The sequence below is a fragment of the Pleurodeles waltl genome, chromosome 6 (genome assembly GCF_031143425.1).
Source record: "Pleurodeles waltl isolate 20211129_DDA chromosome 6, aPleWal1.hap1.20221129, whole genome shotgun sequence".
In the NCBI taxonomy this organism is placed as follows: Eukaryota; Metazoa; Chordata; class Amphibia; order Caudata; family Salamandridae; genus Pleurodeles; species Pleurodeles waltl.
Genome location: NC_090445.1, coordinates 1318041728 through 1318064829, shown reverse-complemented (window position 1 = coordinate 1318064829; position 23102 = coordinate 1318041728).

Genomic DNA, 23102 nt, shown 5'->3' with positions numbered 1-23102 from the left:
CACAGCTCGGACTCTACAGTGCGGCAACGCTGCAGGAGGTAGCCAAAGAGGGCTTCACAGGCCAAATACATTCTCCACAAGGTCTGATGAATTAGATTTGTTGCTGTGTAGAAGTTCTGAGAAGGAGAAACCTGAATGTTCAGCCCATCGGCTAAGCACCTTGTCTGGTTCAGCTTGGCAGATTGAGCCTGGTCTTCCAGAGGTCTTGTAGTTGAAAAGGTTTCTAAGTCCCAGTTTTTTCAGGAGTGGTGGGAGAAGTCCAGGCAGACACGGCTAAGTGTCCAGGGCCTCAGCAACAGGTCTTAGGGAGTCAAGACGCACTCCAGCAAAGGCCACTGGCAGGGTCCAACGTCATCACCTTTTTCTTCAAATCGTCGCTGCTGAAAAATAGGAGTTCCATGAGGGTCTATCATCACACCTCCACTCTTTAACATATACAAATAACCACTATTAAATCTTATCAACATTGTCAAGTTCACCTGCTACAACAATGCAGAGGACACACAGATAAAGATTGATCTTGAAAATCAGAACTTTAACCCCTGTCTAATAAACCAATGAGTGCCATGGAATAATCTCACGCTGAACGCTTCAAAACGTGAATACTGACCTGCGGTGATTGGAAAAACTATGACCCTGTATTTTTCTGGCAAGATGAACTAGGACCCTCAACAAAAAAAGCCACAAATATGCACAAACTCTGAATTTTCTTTGACTCCACAGTTTGCATGAATACTCAAGTAGACATGGGCCGTATTTATACTTTTTTTGAGCCGCATTTGCGTCGTTTTTTGTCGCAAAAACGGCGCAAACTTGCAAAATACCATTGTATTTTGTAGGTTTGCGCCGTTTTGCGTCAAAAAGCGGCGCAAATGCGGCGCTAAAAAAAGTATAAATACGGGTGCTGTCCAAATCAATCTTATCCCATTTAAAAGGGTGGTAGGTTGGAATGTGTAACAGCCCTCTGGTGAAGTGTCTCTTATGAAATGAGCATGACCACAAAATGACGCCATGTGCCGTATGACACTTTCAGAGTTTCCTGGCTTTTCACTCAAATTACGTTGCACGCTGAGACTTGTAAACTTGTTTCCCACGAGTACGGAATCAAACGTTACAGCCAGGGGCGCAACAAGGGCCCCGCAGCCACAGCGGTGCGGCGGCGCCCCGAGCACCAGCAGACTTCCTCAGCATAGCACCAGGCCTGAGTGAGTATAGAGGTGGACCCCCTCTGTGTCTGTGCAGATGGGAGAGGAACTTCTAGTTTCGTTACGCCAGTGGTTACAGCCGACAAAGTGTTGTTTGGTGAAACCCCAGAATGTCCTCAGTGGGTCATACTGACTAATGGTCCCTTTGACAGCTTGTGATTCAGCCACCCACAACTGCAGAAAACGAGCCTAATTGATCTAGGAAATTGAGCCATTCTGCTTGTTTGCATCTTCAATTGAAATTACGTAAATGTGACAGGACAGTACATAATAAGGGCCATATTTATACTCCGTTTGCGCCGAAATTGCGTCGTTTTTTTTGACGCAATTTCGACGCAAAACTAACGCCAACTAACGCCATATTTATACTATGGCGTTAGAGGCGAATAGCGCCAAAGTTCCCGGAATGTGCGTCATTTTTTAGCGTGAACCCCTTCCTTGCGTTAATGATATGCAAGGGAGGCGTTCCCGTCTAAAAAATGACTCCCAGGCCTTTACGTGGTATTTATACTCCCGGGCAAAAGAGACGCCCGGGAGTTGGCGTGGCAAAAAACGGCGCATTTGCGCCACTTTTTAACGCCTGCTCAGGGCAGGCGTTAAGGGGCCTGTGGGCTCAAAATGAGCCCACAGGTGCCCTCCCATGCCCCCAGGGCCCCCCCCTGCCACCCTTGCCCACCCCAGGAGGACCCCCAAGGATGGAGGGACCCACCCCAGGGACATTCAGGTAAGTTCAGGTAAGTATAATTTTTTATTTTTTATATTTTTTTTTGGTGGCATAGGGGGGCCTTATTTGTGCCCCCCTACATGCCACTATGCCCAATGACCATGCCCAGGGGACAGAAGTCCCCTGGGCATGGCCATTGGGCAAGGGGGCATGACTCCTATCTTTACAATGATAGGAGTCATGTTGATGGGGGATGGGCGTCGTTAAAAAATGGCGCAAGTCGGGTTAAGACGATTTTTTCGACGTAACCTGACTTGCCCCATTTTAAGACGCCCATGCGCCATTTTCCCCCTACGCCGGCGCTGTCTGGTCTACGTGGTTTTTTCCCACGCAAACCAGGCAGCGCCGGTCTGATTGCGCCGTCTAACGCCATTCCATAAATACGGCGCCCGCATGGCGCTTCAGAATGGCGTTAGACGGCGCAAAACTTTTTGACGCTAAACTGCGTTAGCGCAGTTTAGCGTCAAAAAGTATAAATATGGGCCTAAATGTCACTTGCTTACATTACCCACGAACGATGTCGTTCACCTGTCGATACAGTTTACTCTGAATATAAATTAAACATTAAAGTAAACCTGGAATCTGGCGCCATCTAGTTGAGCACTGAAGGGCTGCACTTTTGTTTGTACATTTGTTTGGTAGAAACCACTGAGTTGGCAATTTGTTCTGTTTTATTCAGCTTAGAAAACCGATCCAGAAAATGATTCTGAGGTCCATAGCCTATGTGTTTTCGGAAGACAGTTTGAGAAACTGAAGAAGGAAATCAGGGAATATCACGGAAATCACACACATTAAAGTTGCAAATTTCAGTTCTCCAAACCATGTAATTCTTAGCTTAAAAAATATGCCAAGAGATTAGTATCAACATATGTGTTTCGTTTTTCCCAGGTGCTATTTTTATTCTGCGGAACCTCATGGTTTTATTTTTTTCAATCTTCCATTCATTAGGTTATTTTCTTTACTACTGTGTTTGCTCTTTCTGAAATGTGTGCATTGGCTAGTAGGTTTTTGAAGGTTTCAGTGTGCTCATGGGGTAAGAAGAGTTTCAAGCACTCTGCTCCAGGTTGGGCCAGACCGTAGGGGACATATTGAGTTGAGAAGAAAGGAAATAAAAGAATAGTGTCTTCTGTGAGAATGCGCAGAATTTCTCACCTTGGTAATGGATGTATGAGGAAGGTGTGCATCAGTACTAAAGATAAAGGAGATCATTATGACCCCGGCGGTCGGCGATAATGTGGCGGTAGTACCGCGAACAGGCTGGCAGTACTTACCACCACATTGTGACATTGGCGGGTTAGCTGAAGCCAACCTGCCAATGTACCACACCAACCGCCATGGCGGTAACAGCCACCAGGCTGCAGATATCTATCTCCAGACTGGTGGCCGCCATTGTGCCGCCTATGGGATTATGACCCCGCCTACCGTCATGGTTTTTGTGGCGTTCATATGGCGGTAGGCGGGGTCATAATGGTCATTCTCTTTCACTATTAGGTGGCCCCCCTACCTTTCCAAAGACCCCCGCACCTCACCAAACAACCCTCCACCCCCCATCCACGCCCCCGTCATATACACACACACACGCAGACACACACTCATTCACACATACATACATGCATGCATACATCTATACACACATCAAAACATACACGCAGACACACATCACGATTACTATACATACACGCACTCACACTTCCACACATGTACGCACGCAATCAACAATCACACCCGCAAACATGCACACACATACATGCACCTACCCCCACACATACACCCAACACCCTCCCACCCCCTCCCTTGTCGGAGACCCAACTTACCTGGATCCAGAGGGTCTTCCGGCAGGAGACGGGACGGTGTGCTGCCACCGCCAGCAAAACCCACCAGCAGAACACCGCCAGGCCGTATTATTTCTCATAATACGGCTGGCAGTGGTCTACTGGCGTGGCGCTGCTGGGGGTAGCAAGGCCACCTTACCGCCATCTGTCAGTATGCCATAGCCAGATTTCCGCTCTTCTTGTGGCGGAAATCCGGCTGTGGTCATGTTATGGCGGACAGCTAGTAGCCGTGGCGATGGTCTTTTGCCAGCCGTCGTCGTGGCGGTAAGCGGTTTTTACCACCAATGTTATAATGAGGGCCAAAGTGAAATAGGCTGGTAAGAGCCAAATGAATTGGCAGACACCTGACAGCGAAGACAATGTCTTTGAAAATCATACCTCTAGTATCTAATCTCTTCTAGCCCATCTACTAATCCAACCAACCATCAGCATGAATTCAAATGCCCTCATATAAATGATCACATCTTCCTTCTATTAATTTAATCTACCTCATAGAAACTGGAGTAAGTGCATGCAATATTTTCAGCGAGAACACAAGACAAATCACAATAACCTACAATAACTAATAACCACTGAATTATCTCTCATTCACAAGGGGAATTGTGCATTGGTCCAAAATGGGGTGGTTGGTTAGAGTACAGTGATCAATGCACTTTGAGCCAGATTTATAAGGCCATAGCGCCTTCTTGCACCACATTAGTGTCATTTGTTTTTACCTTAATGTGGCTACAGTAGGCAATTTTTGCCACACCATATTTACAAAGTGGTGCAATGCATGCATTGTGCCACTTTGCGACCCCTTACACTACATTCTGCCTGCGTCAGGCACAATGTATGCAAGGGGGGTGTTCCGGTGTTAGGAGGACCGCAAAAATGGCTCAGTGCAATCTGCAAGATTTCACTGCACCATTATTTGCGTAATAGTTTTATTGCCTGCTTAGAGCAGATGTTAAAATGACACACCCATTGAAATCAATGGGCCTCCTTGCACTTTGTTACACTACTGTCAACATTTTTGACGCTAGTGTAGCAAAGCACCACAATAGTGTCAAATATTTGGACACTATTGCTATAATGACCCTCATGGTGTGCCATACTACAAATACAGCACACACATGGTCTTGTTAGGTGGGGCCAGGGTGATGCAAGAAAAGTGGCATGTCAGTACTGATGCACCACTTTATTGTAAATCTGGCCCTTTGTTGTTACATTTCTGGGCTGTCATTCAAAACAATGGTTCATGATAGGTGCTACAGATGCATTAATTGCTTAATTCATTCCAATGCCAAATCTAATGCATGCATTTACTAAAGAACCATGTAAATAACTTTACAACATGGCTATGAAATGCAATATTTGGTAGCCCGGTATAAGTATCCCAGTTGCTTCTGTGCCACCTGTGAAATATTTCTTTCTTATTGAGGCAACTCTGTTTGGAACCGCAGTGCAGTAATCCGGGAGTGCAATTGCCAATATGTGTGCAGTTACTGCAAACAGATTGTTTCCGATGCTACAAAGCATAAGTCTTGTTGTTCATAGTCACTGAGGGAAGGCATATAGGCATTTCAGATTTACTGCTGTCAGTGACTGTAGTTCCTCACTAATGCCTAAATGGTTGATGCTATACTTGCTGTGACTACATTTCTCATCTGGTGACTGCCTCATTATCAAGATAATATTGTACCTTGAAGTATTGAGTTCATATGACACCCAATAAATTGGATAACATATCGTCATGTGGGTAAATCCCAGTTTGTTACATGTGAAATGTGATGGTGTGCTCTGGTGTTGATGCATTTTAATGAATATATTGAATCCTATTGGAAACAATTTTATTTTGTCTACGCCTCTCTGTTTAGCTGAACTTTAAGCAACGCATATTTCGCCTTCAGTTGTGTACCTTGCCATCTTTTTCGAGACTGTATTCTTGTGTTTATAGGCTAAGGGCCTTATTTAGAGTTTGATGGATTGGCTATTCTGTCAAAATGTGACAGATTTCCTGTCCCTCATATTGCAAGTGCCATAGGCTAAATTTTGCTCGCAATATGGCGAATAGGATATACGCTGCATTCATAATGGAGTAACCTGTCTGTCAACCTCTAAATAAGGACGTAGGTTCCTCATCCATCATTTGAGGGATGCACAATTGAAGATCACAAAAAGACACACAGTAGTGACCAAGAAAGTTACAGACTGAAGTCTACTAACCAAATGAGGTATCCTGTCTCTATGATGTTAGTATAATTGCATAGCCATAAGCAACCTACTGGCCTCTGTGTGCATCTGTATGTGGAGAACCACTAGCAATAGAATGTAATTACATAGCCTTGTGGAACACAGGTTTTTGGTTTCCATGGAGCTTAAGGACCATTTGAAGGACAGCAGTGGCAGAGAGAAGAGGTTGAACAGAAGCAAGTGTGGTGGCTGAGGTGTTTTCACTGAACGTAAAATAAATACTGTTGAAGACTGCTACATTAAGATTCACAAGAGTTGACAGCTTTTGTCACTCTTTTTGGTGCTTATAAGTTTAACCGCATGCCCTTTGGTCTGATTTTGCTTGCAGCAGTATTTCAACATGTAATGGAAGGTGCAGTAAAAGCGGTGCAGGTGTCAGAATGTATCAGGATGACACCTTGATGTACGGTGTGAGGATGAACACAATGAACGCATGCTTGTGGTTCTCAGGAGGTTGAAGGAGAGTGGTTTGACAGTAAAGGCAGAAAAGTGTCAGTTCAATTTTAATGAAATCAATTATCTAGGTCACAGAATAGCTTCAGAGGGCATTGAACATAAAAAGAAGTTGGTAGATACCATAAGCAATTTAGTTAGTCTGACATCCAAGAAGGAAGTTATTACGTTTCTTGGTATGACAAAGTACTACACCAAGGCCCTCATTCTGACCTTGGCGGGCGGCGGAGGCCGCCCGCCAAAGTCCCGCCGTCAGGTTACCGTTCCGCGGTCGAAAGACCGCGGCGGTAATTCTGACTTTCCCGCTGGGCTGGCGGGCGGTCGCCTTCAGGCCGCCCGCCAGCCCAGCGGGAAAGAGGCTTCCACGATGAAGCCGGCTCGGAATCGAGCCGGCGGAGTGGAAGCTGTGCGACGGGTGCAGTTGCACCCGTCGCGTATTTCACTGTCTGCGCAGCAGACAGTGAAATACATTTAGGGGCCCTCTTACGGGGGCCCCTGCAATGCCCATGCCAGTGGCATGGGCACTGCAGGGGCCCCCAGGGTCCCCGCGACCCCCCCTACCGCCATCCGGATCCCGGCGGTCGGACCGCCGGGATCTGGATGGCGGTAGGGGGGGTCGGAATCCCCTCGGCGGCGCAGCAAGCTGCGCCGCCTTGGAGGATTCAATGGGGCGGCGGTACACTGGCGGGAGCCCGCCAGTGTTGCCGGTCCGACCGTGGCTTTACCGCCGCGGTCGGAATCCCCATTGGAGCACCGCCGGCCTGTCGGCGGTGCTCCCGCGGTCCTCCGCCCTGGCGGTCTTTGACCGCCAGGGTCAGAATGACCGCCCAAGTTTGTTAGTAATTTTGAGGAAATACAGAAAATATGAGATTGTTAGTAAAAAGAAGTGCCACTTTCAGGTGTAGTGAGGAGTGTGAAAAATGATTCAAAGAAATGGAACAGAGTCTAAGGAAGGCTTTATGTTTACAAAGTTTTGAGCCAGGTCAGGAAACTGTTATAATGTCAGATGCTAGTGCGAAAGGACTTGGAGCAGTCTTATTACAAAAACATAATCGTATAGACAGTACCATCCTTTTTCTTTCTAGAGGGCTAGAGGGGGCTGAGTTGAATTACTCGGTCATTGAGAAAGAGACTCTGGCAGTGTTTTGGGCAGTATAGAAGTAAAGAAAGTTTGTCTGGGGCAGCAAGTTTCAGGTAAAAATGGACCACAAGCCTCTCAGAGAGGTTTTTGAGAAAGAGGGGTTGGATGCTATGTCTGGCAGAGTAAAAAGTTGGGTCATTGCTTATCAAGAATTTCAATTTGATATGGAGTACGTACCTGGGGTAAAGAATATTAAAACCGATTGCGGTTAACGACTGATGGAAAGGGTTAGTATCACAGAGCAAGAGACTTTTGAAGTTGAGGATGAAGACTTTTAAGTGTTGATCAGAGAAGGAATTGTGAAAGAAGAGTGGGTTGAAGAGCTAATAAATGATGATGTGGTGCAACAAGTAATACATAAAATCAAGAAAGAATGGAATGGCCAGAAGAAAGATCATCACCAATTGTCTAGTTTTTGGAGAGTTATAGATGAACTCTCTCTAAAGGGTGATTTTGGATTGAGAGGAACCAGGTTAGTTCCCCTGACAACTTTAAGAGGAGGACTAATTGCTTTAGCACAGGAGAGCCATCCTGGTATACAAAAACAAGGAAAAGGCTCAGAATAATGTATAGGTGGCATGGAATGGACATTCATGTTGAGAGGAGTTCAAGAGAGTGTGCGGAGTGTGCCAAAGCAGACAAAACTCTAAAATGCAGAGTTCACCAATGAAGGTGGGAGAACTACCAAAGGAACCTGGGCAAGAGATAGCCATGGACATTCTAGGCCCAATAAGACATTCCAATAATGCTAAATATATAATAGTCTTGATTGATATGTATTCAAGATGGCCTTTGGTGGGAATAACCAACTCAGTGGAAACACGTCATGTGATCGATTTTCTTGAACATGTGTTTGAAAGGAAGGGGTTTCATACCTCCATTTTAAAGAACAATGGGGTTCAACTTATGTCTTGTGAAATGGAGAAGCACCTTGTGGACAGAGACATTAAACACAAAAAGTCAGCTCCGTATCATCCCAAGACAATGGTACGGTGTAAATGCTGAACAGAGTAGTAAAGGAAACCATACAAAGGGCTTTAGCAAGTAATTCATGTTGGAAGTGAGAAGTGCAATGTAAAATAAAGAACTACAGGATGACACCTCATACCACTACAAGAATATCACCTTTTGAGCAATTCAGGACGAGGAAAGCCAACACTTTGGATTGCCCTTTCTTTGTAAATGCCCGGACGGTGCAAGATTAGAGAGTGGAGCTCAGTGCTAAAATGGAAGGAGCAAGAGAACACAAGAGATTGGCTGAAAGAAAGATGGGGTATGACAAACATAAAACTGTAAAGAAAACAGTCATCCATGTCAGTGATGTGATTGGGATTTGGAATCCATGATTAGGTTTCTCGAATTTCCAGTCTAAGTTTTATGCCACCCTCAAGGTAATCAAAGTGTTCAGGAATGCTGTAAGGACTGAAGATCACAAGATGTGGAATCTTGGTACAGTGGTGAAAGTCAAATGTGGGGAAACATATTTAGAGAAGATATGTAAGTGGAAAACAAGAATGATGACACCAAAGGGAAAATAAAATAAACAAGAGTTAAGAAGAAGTTCAAGGGGTTCTAGGAGACCAAAATTTCTTAAGGAATATTTTTGAAATATTCATGATTAATTTTGCAGAGCAACCAATTAGTATCATTTTATTGTGATTTTATTTTACAATGTTGCTTCTATACGATGTAAAAAATGTGTTTCTTAATTTCTTATGTCTTAAGAGTGTGTTAAGAAGAGGGAGGTGTCTGGCATCCTATCCCTATGATGTTATTATAATAGTAGAGCCATCAGCAACCTACTGGCCTCTGTGTGCATCTGTGTGTTGTAGCCACTAGCAATAGAATGTAATTGCATAGTCTGATGGAACACAGGTCTTTGGTTTCCATGGAGCTTAAGGACCATTTGAACGAAAGCGGTTAAAGAGAGAAGCTTGAAGAGAGGCAAATGTGGTGGCTGAGGTGTTTTCACTGAATTTCAAACAAAATACTGTTGAAGACCCCTTTCAGTGAATCTCTACTTCATTTCACCTAACTAACAAATATGAAGTAGGATTCAAAGGTTCAAGTTTGAATTTGTGAACACAGAATTAAAATAGAATTGCATGCAGTTCTACAGTTATTTATGCTTTATTGTAAAGATTATTGGTATTTAAGCTGCACCACAAACGTATATAAAATGTTTCTAAATGTTTCTTTCCCTTTCAATGAAAGTCAAGCACTGTGTAGAGGTAGGGCAGAGAGAACGGCATGTGCCATGGTGCCCCTCATTTAAATGAAATATGAGGTCATGATTGCCCTATATTCACAAAGGTATTACAGATCTTGAGGAGGCCCCTATACTTGAAGATCACACCAGTGGTGTTCATAGTACAAACTACACTGCGTATATTTAATTCAGAACAACTGATATAAGCCATTACATGGTTAGGAACATGTACTGCAGTTAATAGACCGGTAAAGTTAGCAAATGAGCATATAGAGAGAATTTATGAAATTTCCATATACTATTATATGGGTACAATATAGACATTTGGACATACTTTGAAATGTATGATGGTCCTTCCTCTACAATTAACTCCCTGTGGCTACCTCTGCCACTAGACAGTGATCAATGCCATCCTCCTAAATCTTTATTTCTCGTTTTTTTTTGTTTTTCTTTTCTTCCTAGTCGTTTTAGACCCTGGGCATACATTTCATTTAGACCCCATCTCGTCTGCCTTCTCTGACTCTGATAGTGACATGAGCCGGAACTTGATATACCACACTTTTTAGAGCTGAGATTTGAAAAGATCAACCCCTGCCTACACACTATAAGGCACATTGATCCCCTTGGGTTGCACATAACTGTGATGTGTTTGCTGGCTACTATATAATTCAGATAACTGAATGGATACCAATATCAGGATGTGGTACCAAAATATTGTTGCAGTGGGATGACATTTGCAGTATGCAGATCCTTGGTGCAAACTCAATCACAAGCTGCACTCGAGCAGATAGACCTCTCTTCTCAGGCGAATATTTAACATCAACAACATATCAGTGACAGTGCAGCACATTAGGCCATGCAAGGATGGCAAGGAGTAATAGATTTCCAAACCAATGGTGGTTTATTAGCAAATTAGCAAAGTAACAAACCCAAATCGTTAAAGTCATCAGGTGTAAATGGTCAGTATGAAATCATCATCATTATATAATTCAAATCGAATCAGAATCAGCAACCGCAAGGCAGAAATGCTAAGAATATTAATTTGGTAAATCGAAAACAATCAGTGTCTCCTGAAGGGAAAATTCCCTAATGCTAGGCAAAGGAATCAAAATGATTGGGGAGATAGAGCAGAAGGCGTTAGCAAATACAGCCTCTAGAAGACAGAATCAAAGGAAAATTCAATTGGGTAAACAAGAAGGGTTTTGCTCAGGAGTCTAGCAGGATCCCAGTGAGACAGGCAAAACACACTGACAAACAGGCAGAAATTGTGGGTAACATGCCAAGAACGATGGTTCTTTCCTACAGTCCCTGTCAGGAACACCCTGGATTTAAGGGGCAGTGAAAAGTGATAAATACTCCCCTCACCATGGGAGATAACTTCCATGACAAGGGAGCCAGTGTGCTTTTTATTTCCAAAAACAAAATCCAGCTTGTTTGATGGAGCCGTACTACAAAATGACAATACATTGGTGGAAACTGCCTTGATGACAGTTCCTGTCAATGCTTCAAAATTCAGTCATGGGGACCTCCACCAGGGCGATGGAGTAATTTACTCCATCCCACTGCCAGAGGACACCCCGACTTCCAAATGCTTAATCAGGCCCTCGCTTACCACTAGGGCCTAGTTTGTGCAGATGGTAGACAGAAGCATTCATTTTTGAAAAACAAGACTTATTTTTCATCACTTGGGCCAGAGCAAGAGAGTGAACGGCAGAAAAGCAAGGAAGAAGGAGGAAGCAAAAGATGGGAAAACTGTGACAAAGAAGGGAACAGGGACGAAAAGTACCTTCCAGAATAATATTAAGAAACAAGAAGTGCAGGTTGGTGGGGACATGAGTTGGAATCAAGAATAGCCATCCTTGGTTTTAGTTACCCAAGCATTTGGCAGCGCCAGGGGTGAAATATGAGAAAAGCTTAGGGCCTTTGCATTTTTCTCTTCTCTTTTTGTTAGAATTTGGGTCTATGGTTGACAGAGGTATGCATCCTGTCCAAGCAGGAACCACAATCTTAGCCGGGGTAAGTCAGATACACACCATAAATTAGCCTTTGCTCACTTTCTGGTAGCTTGACACAGAGCAGGCAGGCTTCACTTAGGAGGCAATGTGTGAAGTATTTTTCCAACACTTAAAACTAAAATAATGAAAACACTACACAAAAATAATCCACACCAGCTTAATTTAATAAACAAAACAAGACCAACATGACAAAAATGTAATAATAAGAAGAGATATGGATTTTTAAACCGCCAATCACAGCTACATGGTCACGCTAGACTGGAAGAAATCTGAAAAGTCAGGCCGACCATGCCGGAGTGCTAATCGGATTCAGGGACCAACCTTGGCCCTCTGCAATCAGTACCTTGGTTTGTGGTTGCATCTGCGTCGAGGGAGGATTCGAGGAACGATGCGAGGAGCAGCAGACTCCATGCATTGTCAATCCTGGTGATGTAGGTGATGCATCAGTTCCGAACTGCGCAATTGGGGATGTGTCACTACCAAACCCTTTTGATGTAGGCGATACGCAGTCATCGACCAGCGAAGCCGGCGATATGATGTCTCCTGAAATGGCGATGCATCTGCGTCAAAGGAGATGCGGTGGTTCTGACTGGCACGATAAAGGTGATGCATGGATTTTACAGTTGCAGCACTTTGCACCCAATTCCAAGTGCCGGGAACTGGATTGACACCGATTGGCATAACAAGACTTGCAGCAAGCAAGGTCCAGATGCTGTATCTGGATGTGGTGAAGTCTTTAATGTTCATGGGACTTGAGAACGGGGGACAAGCCAGCATGCCCTTGGCGTCACTTTGTTTCTGGGGATGTAGAGATGCAGGTCCAGTCCTTCTCACATCCTGGTGAGGAGGACAGCAGGGCAGGCCTAGCAGAGCAGGAGTCCAGCAGAGACCAGCAGAGTGAAAGTCCTTTCAGCAGCACAGCAGTCCTTCTACCTGGCAGAATGTCCTCAGGTCCAGAAGTGTACTGAATGGTGGTGTCTGAGGTCCAGTACATATACCAAATTGTGCCTTTGAAGTGGGTAGACTACAAAGAGACGTTTTTGGGGTTCTCAAAGTCCCTCTGCTTCCTGCCCTCGCTCCATACTCACTACAGCTCTCACATGCAAGTGCCAGCTCCTCCCTCCCATCCTTCCCAGGACGACCCATCAGGATTTTAATGGCCCATCAGGCACATCTAAACTCCCTCTGGGTGTGGCTGTTTAGAGGGAATGTACAAAGCCCACCTATCACCCATCTGAGACGTGTAATCAGAGGCAGGCAGAGAATGGTTAAAGTAAGATAACTGCAACTTTCTAAAAGTGTCCTTTTCAGACTTGCAACTTAAATTCCAACTTTACCATAAATTGTGCTTTTAAACCAGAGACACAAAACTCTAAATATCTATCTTTTCCCAATTGGAAATTACACTTAGAAAATGTAATAAGGTAATCCCAAAGTTAACCTATGGGAGAGATAGGCCTTGTAGTAGTCAAAAACAAATTTAGAAAATGTTCACTACCCGGATATGTAAAATGAAAAAGTACACTTCCAACTTTGTAAATACATTGTACCTGCCCTCGGGGCTGTCCAAGGCCTACCTTAGGAGTGACCTATATTTATTAAAAAGGAAGGTTTGGGACTGCAAAGAGGGTTAACTTTCGTGGTCCACATGGGAGTTGAAAACTGCACACACAGGCACCAATGGTCCAACACTCTCTTCTATCTAACAAATGACCATTTTCATAAAGCTGTGAGTCACCAAATGAGGTGTGGACCCCTTTCCCTCTGGTAAGTTCCTTGTGGCAGAGAAAAGATTGGTGAGCCCACCCTGGCTCAAGTGTAAGAGTCCAATTTTCACAGGCAATCTTTTCAATCAATAAACAAAGTCATATTGGTGAATCCAATGGTCTTTTATTACAGAAGCTCAAAAACAACAGCCGGTTTCCAATAGGAATCAATGGGAGACCCGGGGGTCTCTTTTAACGATGCAGGCAGGCACATGGCCGCTGTTCTCAGGAGCTTCTTGGTCCTTTAGATGCAGGGTAGTCCTCTGAGGCCTCAGAGGTTGCTGGACCCTGTTGGATGCGTCGCTGTTGCAGTTTTCTTCGAAGTAAGAAGACAGGCCGGTGGGGCTGGGGCCAAATCAGTTGTCGTCTCCATCTTCACTGCAGGGCTTCAGGTCAGCAGTCCTTCTTCTTCTTTAGGTTGCAGGAATCTCTCTTCCTCAGTTCTGGGAGCCCCAAAATACTCAATTTAGGGGTGTGTTTAGGTCTGGGAGGGCAGTAGCCAATGGCTACTAGCCCTGAGGGTGGCTACAACCTCTTTGTGCCTCCTCTCTGTGGGGAGGGGGACACATCCCTAATCCTATTGGAGGAATCCTCCTTCTACAAGATGGAGGATTTCTAAAAGTAAGAGTCACCTCAGCTCAGGAGACCTTAGAGGCTGTCCTGACTTGAGGGTGATTCCTCCTTGTTTTTCTCATTATCTCCTCCAGCCTTGCCGCCAAAAGTGGGGATAGTGGCCGGAGAGGCGGGCACCTCCACCAGCTGGGATGCCCTGTGGCGCTGTAACAAAGGGGGTGAGCCTTTGAGGCTCACCGCCAGGTGTTACAGTTCCTGCCGGAGGAGGTGATAAGCACCTCCACCCAGTACAGGCTTTGTTCCTGGCCACAGAGTGACAAAGGCACTCTCCCCATGTGGCCAGCAACATGTCTGGTGTGTGGCAGTCTGGCAAAAACTAGTCAGCCCATACTGGAAGTCAGGTATGTTTTCAGGGGGCATCTCTAAGATGCCCTCTGGGTTTATTTTTACAATAAAGTGCATACTGGCATCAGTGTGCATTTATTGTGCTGAGAAGTTTGATACTAAACTTCCCATTTTTCAGTGTAGCCATTATGGTGCTGTGGAGTTCGTGTTTGACAGACTCCCAGACCATATACTCTTATGGCTACCCTGCACTTACAATGTCTAAGGTTTTGCTTAGACACTGTAGGGGCATGGTGCTCATGCACATATGCCCAAACCTGTGGTATAGTGCACCCTGCCTTAGGACTGTAAGGCCTGCTAGAGGGGTGGCTTACCTATGCCACAGGCAGTGTGAGGTTGGCATGGCACTCTGAGGGGAGTGCCATGTCGACTTAGCCATTTTCTCCCCACCAGCACACACACGCTGGCAAGCAGTGTGTATGTGCTGAGTGAGGGGTCCCTAGGGTGGCATAAGACATGCTGCAGCCCTTAGAGACCTTCCCTGGCACCAGGGCACCAGGGCTCTTGGTACCAGGACTACCAGTTACAAGGGACTTACCTGGATGCTAGGGTTGTGCCAGTTGTGGAGACAAAGGTACAGTTTAGGGAAAGAACCCTGGTGCTGGGGCCTGGTTAGCAGGGTCCCAGCACACTTTCAAATCATAACTTGGCATCAGCAAAGGCAAACCGTCAGGGGGTAACCATGCCAAGGAGGCATTTCCTTACACAACCCCCCCCCCAAACGAAAGAGGATGAGACTAACCTTTCCCAAGAGAGTCTTCATTTTCTAAGTGGAAGAACCTGGAAAGGCCATCTGCATTGGCATGGGCAGTCCCAGGACTGTGCTCCACTGAAAAGTCCATTCCCTGTAGGGATATTGACCACCTCAACAGTTTGGGATTTTCACCTTTAATTTGCAGTAGCCATCTGAGAGGTCTGTGGTCAGTTTGAACTACAAAGTGAGTACCAAAGAGGTATGGTCTCAGCTTCTTCAGGGACCAAACCACAGCAAAGGCCTCCCTCTCAATGGCACTCCAGCGCTGCTCCCTGGGCTGGGGAGTAACCTCCTGCTAATGAAAGCAACAGGCTGGTCAAGGCAATCATCATTTGTTTGGGACAGAACTGCCCCTATCCCATGTTCAGAGGCATCAGTCTGCACAATTAACTGCTTGGAGTAATCTGGAGCTTTGAGAACTGGTGCTGTGCACATAGCTTGTTTCAGGGTGTCAAAGGCCTGTTGGAATTCTATAGTCCAGTTTACCTTCTTGGGCATTTTCTCAGAGGTAAGTTCTGTGAGGGGTGTCACTATGGATCCATATCCCTTCACAAACCTCCTATAGTACCCAGTCAAGCCAAGGAATGCCCTGACTTGAGTCTGGGTTTTTGGAGCTACCCAGTCTAGAATAGTCTGGATCTTGGGTTGGAGTGGCTGAACTTGGCTCCCACCTACAAGGTGTCCCAAGTAAACCACAGTACCCTGCCCTATCTAACATTTGGATGCCTTGATAGAGAGGCCTGCTGCTTGCAGGGCCTGAAAAACCTTCTTCAGGTGGACCAGGTGATCATACCAGATGGAGCTAAAGACAGCAATATCATCAAGATAAGCTGCACTAAAGGACTCCAAGCCAACAAGGACTTGATTCACCAACCTTTGGAAGGTGGCAGGGGCATTCTTTAAGCCAAAGGGCATCACAGTAAACTGATAGTGACCATCAGGTGTAGAGAATGCTGTCTTTTCTTTTGCTCCTGGTGCCATTTTTATTTGCCAGTACCCTGCTGTCAAGTCAAAGGTACTCAAGTGTTTGGCAGCACCCAATTTATCAATTAACTCATCTGCCCTTGGAATGGGATGGGCATCTGTCTTGGTGACAGAATTAAGTCCTCTGTAGTCCACACAAAACCTCATCTCTCTCTTGCCACCTTTTGTGTGAGGTTTGGGGACTAAGACCACTGGGCTAGCCCAGGGGCTGTCAGAGTGCTCAATGACTCCCAATTCCAGCATCTTGTGGACTTCCACTTTGATGCTTTCCTTAACTTGGTCAGACTGTCTAAAAATGTTGTTTTTGACAGGCATGCTGTCCCCTGTGTCCACATCATGGGTACACAGGTGTGTCTGACCAGGGTTTAGGGAAAAGAGCTCAGCAAACTGTTGTAGGACTTTCCTACAGTCAGCTTGCTGTTGGCCAGAGAGGGTGTCTGAATAGATCACTCCATCTACTGAGCCATCCTTAGGGTCAGTGGAGAGGAGATCAGGGAAAGGTTCCCTCTCAGCTTCCTGGTCCTCATCTGTAACCATTAACATGTTTGCATCTGCCCTGTCATGAAAGAGTTTGAGGCGGTTCACATGGATTACCCTTTTGGGGGTCCTGCTAGTGCCTAGGTCTACCAGGTAGGTGACCTGACTCTTTATCTCAAGCACTGGTTAAGGGCCACTCCATTTGTCCTGAAGTGCCCTGGGAGCCACAGACTCCAGAACCCAGACTTTCTGCCCTGGCTGAAACTCAACCATAGCACCCTTTTGGTCATACCACTGCTTCTGGAGTTGTTGGCTGGCCTCAAGGTTTTTACTTGCCTTTTCCATGTACTCTGCCATCCTGGAACGTATGCCTAGTACATAGTCCGCTATATATTGTGTGGGCTCATGAAGAGGTCTCTCCCAGCTTTCTTTCACAAGAGCTAGTGGTCCCCTTACAGGATGGCCAAACAGAAGTTCAAAGGGGGAAAACCCTACTCCCTTCTGAGGCACCTCTCTGTAGGTGAAAAGCAGACATGGCAAGAGGACATTCCATCTCCTTTTGAGCTTTTCTGGGAGCCCCATGATCATGCCCTTCAATGTCTTCTTCAACCTTTCAACAAGACCTTTGGTTTGTGGATGGTATGGTGTGGTGGATTTGTAAGTCACCCCACACTCATTCCACATGTGCTTAAGGTATGCTGACATGAAGTTGGTACCTCTGTCAGAAACCACCTCCTTAGGAAATCCCACTCTGGTAAAGATACCAATGAGTGCTTTGGCTACTGATGGGGCAGTAGTGGACCTAAGGGGAATTGCTTCCGGGTACCTAGTAGCATGATCCACTACTACTAGGATATACTGATTCCCTGAGGCTGTGGGAGTTCAGGTGGACCCACTATGTCCACTCCCACTCTTTCAAAGGGGACCCCCACCACTGGAAGTGGAATGAGGGGGGCCTTTGGATGGCTACCTGTCTTACCACTGGCTTGACAGGTGGCACAGGAGGCACAAACCCTTGACTTTCTGGGACATGTTGGGCCAATAGAAATGTTTGACTAACCTCTCCCATGTCTTGGTTTGTCCCAAATGCCCAGCAAGTGGAATGTCATGGGCTAAGGTCAGAATGAACTCCCTACATTCCTGAGGCAATACCACTCTCCTAGTGGCACCAGGTTTGGGATCGCTTTCTTCAGTGTAAAGAAGTCCATCTTCCCAATAGACCCTGTGTGCTCCACTGACTTTTCCTTTTGTTTCCTCAGCAGCTTGCTGCCTAAGGCCTTCAAGAGAGGGACAGGTTTCTTGCCCCTTACACAGCTGTTCCCTTGTGGGTCCCCTTGGTCCTAAGAGTTCAACCTGATAAGGTTCCAACTCCATGGGCTCAGTTCCCTCAGAGGGCAGAACTTCTTCCTGGGAAGAGAGGTTCATTTTCTTTTGCTGTGTTGAAGCTGGTTCCACAGTCTTCTTTCCTTTTCTCGGAGGGTTGGGCCATTTTTCCAGGCTCCAACACCTCTTTTTCACCCTGAGCCTTGAACTGTGCCCTTGTATTGACACACACCAGTTCAGGGATACCCAGCATGGCTGCATGGGTTTTGAGTTCTACCTCAGCCCATGCTGAGGACTCCAGGTCATTTCCAAGCAAACACTCTACTGGGATAGCAGTGGAGACTACCACCTGTTTCAGGCCAGTGACCCCTCCCCACTCTAAAGTTACCATAGCCATGGGATGTACTTTAGTCTGATTGTTAGCGTTGGTGACTGGATAAGTTTGTCCAGTCAGGTATTGTCCTGGGGAAACCAGTTTGTCTGTCACCATTGTGACACTGGCACCTGTATCCCTCAGGGCTTCTACACTAGTCCCAGTAATTAAGAGTTGCTGCCTGTATTTTTGCATATTAGGGGGACAGGCAGCCAGTGTGGCTAAGTCCACCCCACCCTCAGAGACTAATGTAGCTTCAGTGTGAACCCTGATTTGCTCTGGGCACACTGTTGATTCCACCTGGAGACTGGCTATTCCAGTGCTAACTGGAGTAGTAGTAGAAGTGGAACCTTTCTTGGGACAGGCCTTGTCTCCAGTTTGGTGTCCCTGCTGATTACAGCTATGATACCAGGCCTTTTTGGGATCATAGTTTTTACCCTTGTACCCAAAATTGGATTGTGAAGAGGCTTTGGACCCTCCCCCCTGAGCAGGTTTTTGGGGCCCTGTAGAAAACTCTTTACTTTCACCCTTGGATGTCTCAACACTCTTCCCCTGGGGAGTCTTTGTGACCCCTTTCTTTTGGTCACCCCCTGTGGAAGTATTGGTCACCCTAGTCTTGACCCAATGGTCTGCCTTCTTTACCAATTCTTGGGGAGAAATTGAACCTAGGTCTACCAGATGCTGATGCAGTTTATCATTGAAACAATTACTTAAAAGGTGTTCTTTCATAAACAGACTGTACAGCCCATCATAATCATTTACACCACTGCCATTAATCCAACCATCCAGTGTTTTGACTGAGAAGTCAACAAAATCAACCCAGGTCTGGCTCGAGGATTTATGAGCCCCACTGAACCTAATCCTGTACTCCTCCGTTGAGAATCCAAAGACCTCAATCAGGGTAGCCTTCATGAGGTCATAGGATTCTGCATCTTTTCCAGAGAGTGTGAGGAGTCTATCCCTACACTTTCCAGTGAACATTTCCCAAAGGAGAGCACCCCAGTGAGATTTGTTTACTTTTCTGGTTGCACAAGCCCTCTTAAAAGCTGTGAACCATTTGGTGATGTCATCACCATCTTCATATTTTGTTACAATCCCTTTGGGGATTTTTAGCATGTCAGGAGTATCTCTGACCTATTTAAGTCGCTGCTACCATTGATGGGAGCTAAGCTCATCTCTTGTCTTTCCCTTTCTATGGCCAGGAGCTGTCTCTCAATGCTTCCAGAGTTGCTGGACTCCCCTGTGGGAGAAGCAGCATCTCTGACTATCACTTGTGGAGTCAGGGTTGGAGGAACCCTGGTCTCCCTAACTAGGAGTGGAGGGAGGAGACTTTCCTCCACTTCAGTAGCATCATCCTCTGTAAGGGTCTCTTCAGAGGGGTTGTCTCTAGCAAACTCTGCCAAGAGCTCCTGGAGCTGTACTTTGGTAGGGTTTGATCCAGTTTTTATCTTTTTGATTTTGCAGAGAGTCCTTAACTCTGACATCCTAAGATGCAGGTAAGGGGTGAGGTTGCGCTCCACCACCATCTCTTCTGCAGTAGACATTATTTCTCTAGAAGTTGGGATACTTTTTGAGAATCTAAAACTATCTCTAGAACGTAATCCAAACTTTTACAAAACTTTTAAACTCTAAAAGAAATGCTAGCAGGGACTAACACAATGCCCTAGCAAGACTTTTACAAATTTAGAAAAATAGCTCAAATTTCAAAAATCAGTTTCTAATGACAATTTTTGGAATTTAGTTGTGTGATCAGGTATTACATCCCGCACCGCCACAACAATTTGGCCTTGCCCTCATTGTAGGAAGTTAGCTCTGTATATACTATTTCAAAGTAAGAAATAGTGTGCACAGAGTCCAAAGGTTCCCCTTAGAGATAGGATAGTGGCAAAAAGAGATAATTCTAATGCTCTATTTTGTGGTAGTGTGGTCGAGCAGTAGGCTTATCAGAGAGTAGTGTTGAGCATTTGTTGTAAACATACTGGCAATAAATGAAGAACACACACTCAAAGACAAATTCAGGCCAATAGGTTTTTATATAGAAAAATATATTTTCTTAGTTTATTTTAAGAACCACAGGTTCAAGATTTACAAACAATACTTTAAAGGTATTTCACTCAGGTATTCTAGGAACTTTGAATAATCACAATAGCATGTACAATTTTGACAAAAATGGCAATAAGCTATTTTAAAAGTGGACACTGCAAAAATCAACAGTTCCTGGGGGAGGTAAGTAAATATTAAGTTCACAGGTAAGTAAAATACTTATAGGGTTCAAAGTTGGGTCCAAGGTAGCCCACCATTGGGGGTTCAAGGCAACCCCAAAGTTACAACACCAGCAGCTCAGGGCCGGTCAGGTGCAGAGGTCACAGTGGTGCCCAAAACACGTAGGCTTCAATGGAAATAGGGGTGCCCCGGTTCCAGTCTGCCAGCAGGTAAGTACCCGCGTCTTCGGAGGGTTGCCCAGGGGGGTTTTGTAGGGCACCGGGGGGGGACACAAGCAGGCACAGAAAGTACACCCTCAGCGGCAAAGGGGCGGCCGGGTGCAGAGTGCAAACAAGCGTCGGGCTTCCAATAGGAATCAATGGGGAGACCCGGGGGTCTCTTCAACGATGCAGGCAGGCACAGGGGGGGCTCTTCGGGGTAGCCAGCACCTGGGCTAGGCAGAGGGTCGCCTGGGGGTCACTCATGCACTGGAGTTCGGTTCCTTCAGGTCCTGGGAGCTGCCGGTGAGGTGCGGTTTCCAGGCGTCGGGTTCCTTGAAGCAGGCAGTCGCGGTCAGGGGGTGCCTCTGGATTTCCTCTGCAGGCATCGCTGTGGAGGCTCATGGGGGTCCACTCGGGCTACTCACAGGCTCGCAGTCACCGGGGAGTCATCCCTGTAGAGTTAGTTTTCCGCAGGTCGAGCCGGGGGCGTCGGGTGCAGAGTGGAAAGTCTCACGCTTCCAGCGGGAAACGTGTGGTCTTTAAAAGTTGCTTCTTTGTTTCAAAAAGTTGCAGTTTCCTGAACAGGGCCGCTGTTCTCTGGAGCTTCTTGGTCCTTTAGATGCAGGGTAGTCCTCTGAGGCTTCAGAGGTTGCTGGACCCTGTTGGATGCGTCACTGTTGCAGTTTTCTTTGAAGTAAGGAGACAGGCCGGTGGGGCTGGGGCCAAATCAGTTGTCATCTCCGTCTTCACTGCAGGGCTTCAGGTCAGCAGTCCTTCTTCTTCTTTAGGTTGCAGGAATCTCTCTTCCTCAGTTCTGGGAGCCCCTAAATACTCAATTTAGGGGTGTGTTTAGGTCTGGAAGGGCAGTAGCCAATGGCTACTGGCCCTGAGGGTGGTTACACCCTCTTTGTGCCTCCTCCCTGTGGGGAGAGGGGGCACATCCCTAATCCTATTGGGGGAATCCTCCATCTACAAGATGGAGGATTTCTAAAATTAAGAGTCACCTCAGCTCAGGACACCTTAGGGGCTGTCCTGACTGGGGGGTGACTCCTCCTTGTTTTTCTCATTATCTCCTCCAGCCTTGCCGCCAAAAGTGGGGGCAGTGGCCGGAGGGGCGGGCATCTCCACTAGCTGGGATGCCCTGTGGTGCTGTAACAAAGGGGGTGAGCCTTTGAGGTTTTACCGCCAGGTGTTACAGTTCCTGCAGGGGGAGGTGAGAAGCACCTCCACCCAGTACAGGCTTTGTTCCTGGCCACAGAGTGACAAAGGCACTCTCCCCATGTGGCCAGCAACATGTCTGGTGTGTGGCAGGCTGGCAAAAACTAGTCAGCCCACACTGGAAGTCGGGTATGTTTTCAGGGGGCATCTCCAAGATGCCCTCTGGGTGTATTTTTACAATAAAGTGCACACTGGCATCAGTGTGCATTTATTGTGCTGAGAAGTATGATACCAAACTTCCCAGTTTTCAGTGTAGCCATTATGGTGCTGTGGAGTTCGTATTTTACAGACTCCCAGACCATACACTCTTATGGCTTCCCTGCACTTACAATGTCTAAGGTAGGGGCATAGTGCTCATGCACATATGCCCTCACCTGTGGTATAGTACACCCTGCCTTAGGGCTGTAAGGCCTGCTAGAGGGGTGACTTACCTATGCCTCAGGCAGTGTGAGGTTGGCATGGCACTCTGAGGGGAGTGCCATGTCGACTTAGTCATTTTCTCCCCACCTGCACTCACAAGCTGGCAAGCAGTGTGTATGTGCTGAGTGAGGGGTCCCTAGGGTGGCATAAGACATGCTGCAGCCCTTAGAGACCTTCCCTGGCATCAGGGCCCTTGGTACCAGGGGTCCCAGTTACCAGGGACTTACCTGGGTGCCAGGGTTGTGCCAATTGGAGAGACAAAGGTACAGTTTAGGGAAAGAACACTGGTGCTGGGGCCTGGTTAGCTGGGTCCCAGCTCCATTTCAAATCATAACTTGGCATCAGCAAAGAAAAATCGTCAGGGGGTAACCATGCCAAGGAGGCATTTCCTTACACTCATGTAGTAATAGTATTTTTGACTTACTGCATCAGAGGTATACTTATATTGACTCGACCTGGCCTTATTCTTCAAAATGTTAATTTATACTAAACATTGGTTTCCCAGCAATCTGAAAACGTGCACTGGGATCTTCGAACACAAATTAAATTTCTCTTTAAAATAAATGTGGGGC